The sequence below is a fragment of the Miniopterus natalensis genome, chromosome 9 (genome assembly GCF_054644295.1).
Source record: "Miniopterus natalensis isolate mMinNat1 chromosome 9, mMinNat1.hap1, whole genome shotgun sequence".
NCBI lineage: Eukaryota > Metazoa > Chordata > Mammalia > Chiroptera > Miniopteridae > Miniopterus > Miniopterus natalensis.
Genome location: NC_142089.1, coordinates 57533098 through 57542540, shown reverse-complemented (window position 1 = coordinate 57542540; position 9443 = coordinate 57533098). Strand labels below are relative to the sequence as shown.

Below are 9443 nucleotides of genomic sequence, written 5' to 3'. Positions count from 1 at the left end.
ATTTCTGCAGCTCCACTATGAGAAATCCTGGAAGGAGCTGTGACTTTATAATTTGCATCATGGGCCAGTATCTCGGACCAATCACTGGGGCCAGGGAGGCAGTCACATGAGAAGATGGCCATCCCCATTTAGACCACCGGGTTAGAGTGCAAGAGAGAGGGGTTGTTCCCCCAAAGAAGGAGATGACACCAACATGGACACCAGGAGAATTACTGGAAGCCTCCCCAGTCCTCTTCTGCCCAAGGGTCATATCTGAAGCAGGGGCTGGGTTTAAAAGTCAGCCTGAAGATGCAACATCACACATCTCAAAATCATCCTTGAAAATTTTCTAAAATGGGTATACAGCTCTAATTCTTAGTCATAGTAAAGACAGAAAAACACTGAGCTTGATTAAAGGAAAGAACAAAATAAAGGTCTACAAGCTGATGTTTGGGCTTTCAAATGAGTTTGGGGTTTTTGGGGGGAGGGCGGGCTGTATTACTTGCACAAAGCAATCCTCCTTAATAAAGTTGACAATTAACTTCATTCAAAACATTTTTAATGATGCATATTTTAAAAACAGTATTGTTATGAATTGTTCTGCCATGCAAATATACAATAGCTTGGAAGACAATGTTTAGAAAACAAAAAAGCCAATGTAAAAAACCAGATTAAAACAACCAGAATAGTACAGGTTTTATATGGCTTTGATTTTACCGTTTTCTTACTGCATCATCAATGTCAGAAACCTGTTCCTTCAGCTGGCTCCATTGCTCAGGATTTAAAGAAATACCTTTCCATTCTGGTTTCATTTCACCTCCTGGATCCATCCAATACCCTCTAACATCAATTAGAACTTTTCCTTTAAAGTCCCGAACGCTGTCGCGCCTTGTTTCCCCCGGTCTGAAACATGTTATCGTGTCTGCTGTTGTCAGGGCTCTTGAAGTTTCACAAGCCTTTAGCTTCTTTACAGGGTTTTCTAAAGTAACTTGCTTTTTCCTCTTTAACTTTTTGTCAACTTCACTGTCAGAATCGCTGCCAGAAGAGCTGAAACAAGTTCCTTTGATTTAGGTATTGCTCTGCTCCTGTTCCTGTTCCTGTTCCTGCTCCTGCTCCTGCTCTGCTCCTGCTCCTGCTCCTGCTCCTGCTCTGCTCCTGCTCCTGCTCTGCTCCTGCTCCTGTTCCTGCTCCTGTTCCTGCTCCTGCTCTTGCTCCTGCTCCTGCAAAGCCCTGTGCTCTCTCGCTCGAGACTGAGCTTGCTTTTAGGCAGTAATCACATCCCTTCCCGAGGAGAGATACAGACAAAATTCCCAAAGTGTCCTTTAACCATAGGGTGCAATCATTTTTTAAAAAAATATGAAACTTCTAGTGCATATCAATAAAATCATTTGTTGTGACAACAGAGTTATTATAGCACAGGGTCTGAACATAGAAAGTACTCAGGAACTGTTTGCTAGATTTAAATCCAAACCTTCCTTGAAAGTCAAAAGAAGTTTTTTGTTTGGGTTGGCCTTCCGTGTTGTGGCCCCTCCACACAGCAACCGTTTCCTGCTAATCTGGGCTTGGTGTCCTTCCCATCAGTGGAATCACACGTTACAGAAGTTTCTTACAGCGTGGGTTTTGTGCCAGGAGAGGCAGCTGAGAGGCGTATGAAATGCACTAGGGGGCTTTGAGGAGCCTGAGTTCTCTGTGAAAATTAGTCACAAAACTTAGGCAAAACTTTTGAGCCCTCTGGGTCTCAGTTTTCTCATTGGCAAAACTTGAATCTCCCTACCAATGAAACTATTAAGGAGAATTAAATTAGATAGCATATAGCTAACAAGCTACCTCATATCAAGCACTGAAACAACAGAATTTCTTTCCTTTCTGGGAAAGGATTACATTGCTCCAGACCTCAGGACAGTAATACCCAGAGTCTAGAACACTCGCTGACATATCTGGCGTGAAATGGTTAAAGCAACAACTGACTCACACAGAGAAAGGTGGGATGCAGTTCTTCATTTCTTAGACTAGCAGAGCTAGCTTCTCCCTGCTTTTATCAAGTTGCAAAATTATTATTTTCAAATATATTGAATTCTGCCTACTGAGAAAAACAAATCATTTTTTAAAATTTGGATTTATATGTATACATGTGATGTGATGCTGGTGAAGATGCTCAGCTATTGAGCTTGGAAAGCATGTGCTTTTAAAAAGCATTCTAGACACATTGCTCACTTATATATATCCATTTGTTCATTCATTTATACTTTACCACTTGTTCTAGAAATAATTTTTTTAATGTTTTACTGCTGGTAGTTGAATTTCCTCCTTTCCCAACCCTGGTATTAGCCTCTTTAACTTTTCCTCATTGCACCAAAATAGTTTACTGTTGTCCATTACAGTGTAGCTTGTGTATATAGGCTTAATGCACGCTATGACTGAGTACCCCTTTCTGGCCCACAGGAACCCAGATGTAGCACAAATATTCATAACACATGGCCCTTGGAAAATACCTGGCCTGGAGATCTAAGCCAACATGGGAATAATTTGATGTAATTCAATCTCTTGGAAACAATGTCTAATATAATTGCCTTAACATTATATTACTGATTAGTTAATTTGGATAGAAATAATTTTTTTAGAAGTGTAAGTGAGAACCCCGTACTGATTTTACAGAAGAGATTAGGTTCTTCTTTTAATTTTAATGGCCTTTCAGGACTCCAGGTCAATTGTTGATGAAATACAGTGCTGCTGCCCAGTAATTTGACACCCAGGCTTAATGAGCTTCTTGGGGAAATTACTACAAGATTATTACCTAAGCAGCAACCCTCATTTTTAAAAACATATATCATGTAATATTTATTTTCTTAGGCCATGCATTCCCTATCATTGTACCTCATCTCTGAGGTGCATGTTTTCTAGAACAAACAGAACCTTCATGATCATTACATATGTTAAAACACCTACACACTGGAGCAAGGTCCAGCATGGGTCTCCAAACAGTACCAAGAACATATCACAATGTTAAATAAGAACTTGCTGTATTTTTAATTTTTTGAGGGGCCTCCATACTGTTTTCCATAGTGGCTGAACTAAATTACATTCCTGCCAACAGGGCACAAGTGTTTCCTTTTTTCCACATCCTCACCAACACTTGTTATCTCTTATTTTCTTTTATTTTTAATTTTATTTTTCAATTACAGTTTATATTCTGTATTATTTTGTATTAGTTTTAGGTGTATAGTGTAGTGGTTAGACAATTATATACTTTACAAAGTGATCTCCCCAATATTTTAAGTACCCACCTGGCACCATACAGAGTTATTACAGTATTATTGACTATAACTTCTATGCTGTATTTTATATCCCCATGACTATTTTCTAACTATCAATTTGTACTTCTTAATTATGTTTAAGTCTAATTCATTTTGAATTAATTTTTGTGGTGTAAAATGAGGGTCCAATTTCATTTTTCTGCATGTGGTTATCCAGTTTTTCCAACACCATTTATTGAAGAGACTGTTTTTTATCCATTGAGTGTTCTTGGCTCCCTTGTCACAAATTAGTTGACCATTTTTGCAGGAATTTATTTCTGGGCTCTCTATTCTGTTTCATTGATCTATGTATTTTTACACCAGTACAATACTGTTTTAATCACGATAGCTTTGTAGTATACAGGGTGGGGCAAAAGTCGGTTTACAATTGTCCATGTAGAAAATAATACAAAAATTAATAAATAATATAAGAATAAACTTTGTGTTTGCATACTCACAACTGTAAGCCCCCTTTTGCCCCACCCTGTAGTTTGCAATCAGGAAGCATGATACTTTTGGCTTTCTCAATATCATTTCGGCTGTTCAGGGTCTTTAGTGGTTCCATACAAATTTTAGGATTGTTTTCTCTATTATGTGAAAAATACCATTGGAATTTTGATAGGGATTGTTTTGAATCTATAGACAGCTTTGGGTAGTATGGACATTTCAACAATATAAATTGTTTTGATCCATGAACATGGAATATATTTCCATTTGTTTGTGTTTCTACAATTTCTTTCACCAAAGTCTTTCATCAATTTCTTTGAATAATTTTCATCCTATAGGTTTTTCACTTCCTTGGTTAAATTTATTCTCAAGTATTTTATTGTTTTTAATGTTATTGTGAATGAGATCGTTTTCTTTATTTCTTTTTCAGATGTTTCATTGTTTAGGCCTGGCCCAGCTCTGAAAGCCATGCTATCCCCATTTTGCCAGACTACAATACATGGAATCATGACTGCTCCCAATCACATCCTTCTTCTTCCTATCAGGGCCATGGGAAACCCCTGCAGTTCTTTTAGCTTTGCAAAGAAAACTGCCTTTTAAAACTATAAACATCACATGCTCCTTATATTTTTATTTTTTCTTACTTTTTTCCTTTCATAGTAGAATATTAAGGATTTATCAAAAAGGTAGAAGAACCCCGATGGGCGTGGCTCAGTGGTTGAGCATCGACCTAGAATCCAGGAGATATCGGTTCAATTCCTGGTCAGGGCACATGCCAGGGTTTCGGGCTCGATCCCCAGTCGGGGGCCTGCAGGAGGCAGCCGATCAATGACTCCTCATCATTGATGTTTCTATCTCTCTCTCTCCCTGAAATCAATAAAGATATTAAAAAAATGTAATAGGGGCTCTGTTTTTTTTAAAAAAAAAAGATAGAAGAAAGAATCAGTAAATTTTTAAAAACTCAAATATCAGTGCCCTACAAACGTTCATGAAAATGTTTTCCCTATTAAACCCTAAATGAGGAAAATAAAATCAATGTACTGAGTTTTCTCATAAACTAAATGTATTATTTTTTAAAGGACTAGCTTTTATTCCAAGATTCTTTTCTTACTACTTATCTAATATTAAAATACCTTTCATGAAATGGTGATGACAGTACATGGTATTTTTTTTTAAATGTCCTGTCTTGCCAACTATATGTTTGCCTTGTCCCCCTTCCCCAACTTCTCACCTCTCTCCATAACTTAGCTGCTCTGGAAACTGCTACCTAACATATGCCTTTTTTCTTATTGTTAATAAATTTGCCTATTTTCTCCCTAGATTCTCCTCTTTTTCTTGTTACTATTTCTAAAACCTGATCAAATATAATAAAATCTCTAAATGCCTTTGTAATTGCAACTATAGCCCAAAGAGGCAGGATTTTTATAAACAGGGAGATGTTGACAATACAACCACTCTTTATAATATTTTCTCTGAAAAGAGTGAAAATGCTGCCTGCTGAGGTATCTCACACCAAAAATGATTCTGAATTACACCTAGTCAGGATTATAAAAGTCAAATGGACGCCATTAATGTGTTAGCTCTCTTATAGAAAGTGACTTGCCAATACCAGAAGAATGTGCTGAACAGAACTGAAAATTATCCTTGTACTTTATGCAGACTTTTTTGTTGTTGTTAATCATCACCTGAGGATATTTTTCCAATTGTTTTTTGTTTGTTTTTTTTTAGAGACAGTGGAAGGGAGGAGAAGAGAGAGAGAGAAACATCCATGTGAGAGAGACTCATCGATTGGTTGCCTACTGCATGCTCCCCCACCAGGGCCGGGAATTGATTCTGCAACGTAGGCTTGTGCTCTTTACTGGAATTGAACCAGCAACTCTTCAGTCCACAGGCCAACACTCTAACCACTGAGCCAAACTGGCTAGGGCTGCAAAGACTTTTGAGAAAAAATAAAAACATTTTGTCTAGTTTATTTAGTAAGCTACTTGAAAGAAGAAATTTAGGTACAGGCCTTCATTCCTATAGTGTAATTTTAGAACCAAAAAGACCTTCCATTCCCCCAAGTTATCTCCCTGCCAACCTATATCAAAACACTGCTCAGGGAAACTTCGAACAGCAAGACTCCCGGCTGGGTTTGCCTTCGTAGAGGTGACTTTCTTCTGACATTATCCAGGCGGCCCAGGTTTCCTGCCCCTGGACTCATAGGCACTCTCACTGCTCTCCTCTTCCCAGTCTATGGCAACCTACTCCATCAGACCTGTATTTATAGTTTAATGAGAGAAAACTCAGGGTTGCAAAATAGATACAAACTTGGTAACTACTCCAAATTTGAATTGTTTGACCCTTGATTCATGTCCCACCTAACACCCCCATCCTTTCCCTAGAGTCAAACTTTTTCAATCATTTCCAGCCCCCATTCTTAGTGAACTCAGGCCTCCTCTGCCAGGCCCAACAGAGTCCATCGGGAAAGCAATGTTGTCATTTATGTCTCAGTTCCCTTCCCCTCAACCCTACCCAACCCTGAGTGTAGGCCATTTCAACTTGGTTTCCTACAACCAGTGGTATGCAGGAGCTAGCTCAGGCTGTCCCAAGAGACCAGGTTCTAAAATTTTCAGGGATTTTACACACCAGGTATTAAAATAGTTATTATTAAAAATTAATATATATAATATATTAATATATATAATATAATATAAAATTATGTTAATTTTATATAATTAAGGAAATTATATAAAAACAAAGGTAGTAAAAAAATAAAAACTCATTACTTCTTAATTATTTTACTCTACTATTTCTATGTGCTTTTGGTTCTTTAAGTCTATTATGTCTGCATGGTGGGAAAACAGTGTCAGTGTGCCACTGGGCATCTCATCCCAAGACCGAGTTCAGAGACATCACGTCGGTAGCTTGAAGTCTGTTATGGCGGCAATACTTACACCCCTACTACAAATCAAGGGTCCTCCCATCGCAACCCTTAAAGCAGTTTTGAAGTACTTACCAGCAGCACATCATTGTAGAACATGACAGGAAAACCCAGCTGTTTCCTCCACAGTGCCTGAAGAAAACCACAGAGCCTTACATGTTGGTACCAGTGCAGATTCAGAGTGATCCGTTTCAGCTGGGCCCACAGCCCTGCTCTGCAATTTTACTGCGTTTCCCTGGTCAGTTTTCCCCTCCATGCCCCTGATGCTTTCTTTTTCTGACCCTGTCCACTTCCCTCCAACATCTAACCCTCCCCCTCCCTCCTCCTTCACTCTCAGAAGACAGCTTAGATTCCTTCTTCACGGAGAAAACAGCTCCAACCTCCTGGCTCCAAATCCATAGTGAGCCTGCGTCTACACCCTGCCTTTTCCTGCTATAATGAAACAGGCGCACCTCCTTCTAGGGCTCACCTTTCCACCCGAGCCCTGGTCCCAGCCTCTTCCACCTCTTCGGTGTACCCTGTGTTCCGTACCTTATATTTTCCCTCTCTATTGTCTCTACCCCATCCAGTATTTTAATTTCTACAGTTGTCTCCTACCTAAGCAAACAAACCTTCCCAATCTCATATCCTCCTAGATCCCCTGCCTTATGTCTTCCCTTCCTTTCAGAGCCAGACTTGAAAACGTTTGTCCAAACTCCCCTGGTCTACTTCCTTTTCTCCCTCTCTCGCCTCACCCTGTTTCAAACCCATTTCCCACCCAGGCCCCTGAAACGCTGTTGCTAAGCCCACCAACAGCCTCCAAGTTACTAAGTCAAACAGAAAGTTTTCAGTTTTTATTTATTTTTTATTTCTCTACAACATATGAACTGGTTTGACCCTCTAAAATATTTTGATCACTCCCTCTTTGAAATTCCTTCTTCCCTTGGCCTCTAGGACATCACCCTTTCCTCATATTTCTATGGCCACTATTTCTCAGTCTTCTCTGCAGTTTCCTTTCCTCTTTTGGGAGGGCAAGAAAAAAATCTAGAAAACCAAATTTCCTTGATAAAGCTGGCACTGATATTTCTATATTACTCTTCTCCTTACTGTGATTATCATCAGCAGCAAAACAACCACCAGCCCTTCCGCACACAAACTTGATGGGAGGAGGGGAAAAAAATTCTAAAATGTATTATGAAAAAGTAGTGGAAGGAAGCAAGGAGGTAACTAACATTTATTGTCATTTATTATTAAATGCCAGGCATTATGTTAGACATATTTATATATTTTATTCTATTTAATCTCCATGATTATACTGTAAGATAAATATTATCAACTTCATTTTACAGATGATGAAATTGTCTAAAGAGCCCATAACCACCAAGCTAGTAAGTAGCAGAGGTGGAATGTAAACCTACTTCTTCTGACTCCTAGGACAGTGCTCTTTCCAGAGATAGCATGCCTGATTTGCTCTTAGTTTATAGAAATTCTGTAGGAAAAAAAAAACAAAAAACTTCTTTTGAGTGTTCTAGCTTTGGGGAGAAATGTCCTACAGTTGTTCAGAAGGAATGGACTGGTGGCCTGACTTGATGGCCTCCAGGAAAGCTGTACCAGCAATGGCAGCAACTTACAAAGGTCTTCACAGGGAGGTATGGTGTTCAGCCCTGCCTGCTGAGAAACTGTTCTCGCCGGAGCACCCAGAAACTAGTGTCTTGGGGACAGACACACCACTGGATTCGAAAGACTGGTATATAAAGTAGAATGCCAATTTATATAACCATCAAAATTCTGGTATTCACTCAGTAATATATTTCGAGCCTGTAAAAATATCTCTATGAGAAGTAAATTTTTAATCAGCAGGTTACTGAACAAGGAATTGAGCAAGAAATCAGAGCCAGGTGAGTTACACTGATTTCCTTCCTTGCTGGAACAAATGAACTGTCATCACCTTGCTAACACAAGGGAGGGCGGGAAACAAATGCCAGGTACCCTTTACCCTGGGTTAGGCTGGAGACCCTCTGGCAAGTTCCCACTCAACGAGTCTCCAGGTTGACCATCCATGCCCCTTCTGCTTTCATAATGTAATGATTTTACACTACTCAGGTGATATAAATTTAGGCGGAAAAACAGCACCAATGCCAGATTGTGGCTACAAGTTCCATACATGGGTCCTATTCTCTTCCCCAACTGCTCAGAACCAGGACCATTTTCCTTGTTTACTCTAGCAGTGAGGGTTGGGGGAGTTGCTTCTGGGTCATTCTACCCAGGGGTCTAGACCTTTGGAGTCCCAGCTTTAGTGGAAGGCAGGGGATTTCCATTATACTCCTTACCCTGAATGTCCGTAGCCAAAACTATGAAAATTGCCCCTCAATTTTTCTTCTTTCAGCAAGCACCCTCAGAATATAAGTAGCTTTGGTTCTCAGCCACTCTCAGGATTTCTACCTTCACGGATAATTCTTACCTAATGGTAAAATGCTTTTAAGATGCTTTCTAAAAAACATATTCTATCTATCATTTTTAGTTGTTTTTAGCAGGAGGATTAGTTCAAATAACCTGTCCTGGTACTACTAATAGTAACATATAATAAGTGCTCAATAAAAGCCCATGAATATCTTGTCCAAATGGATAATGCTCAGTCAACTCTGAGTGCCACAGAATTGGGACTTGCTCAGTAGTTTCTCTGAAAGTGTGCTCTTGCACTGTCCGCATCCTTTGCCAGAAATGCAGATTCTGGAGCCTGTCCTTGGCCTACTGATTAGAATACGGGGGATCAAATTAGATCTGCATTTTAATGAGCTCTGCAGGTAATTCTTATGTGCACT

The 9443-nt window shown here is 39.4% G+C and overlaps 1 pseudogene; it reads right to left on the bottom strand.

Moving 5' to 3' along the window:
* Positions 1-692: 692 nt before the first annotated feature.
* Positions 693-8787, bottom strand: LOC148092471 (activated RNA polymerase II transcriptional coactivator p15 pseudogene; annotated as a pseudogene).
* Between the last annotated feature and the right edge of the window lie 656 nt (positions 8788-9443).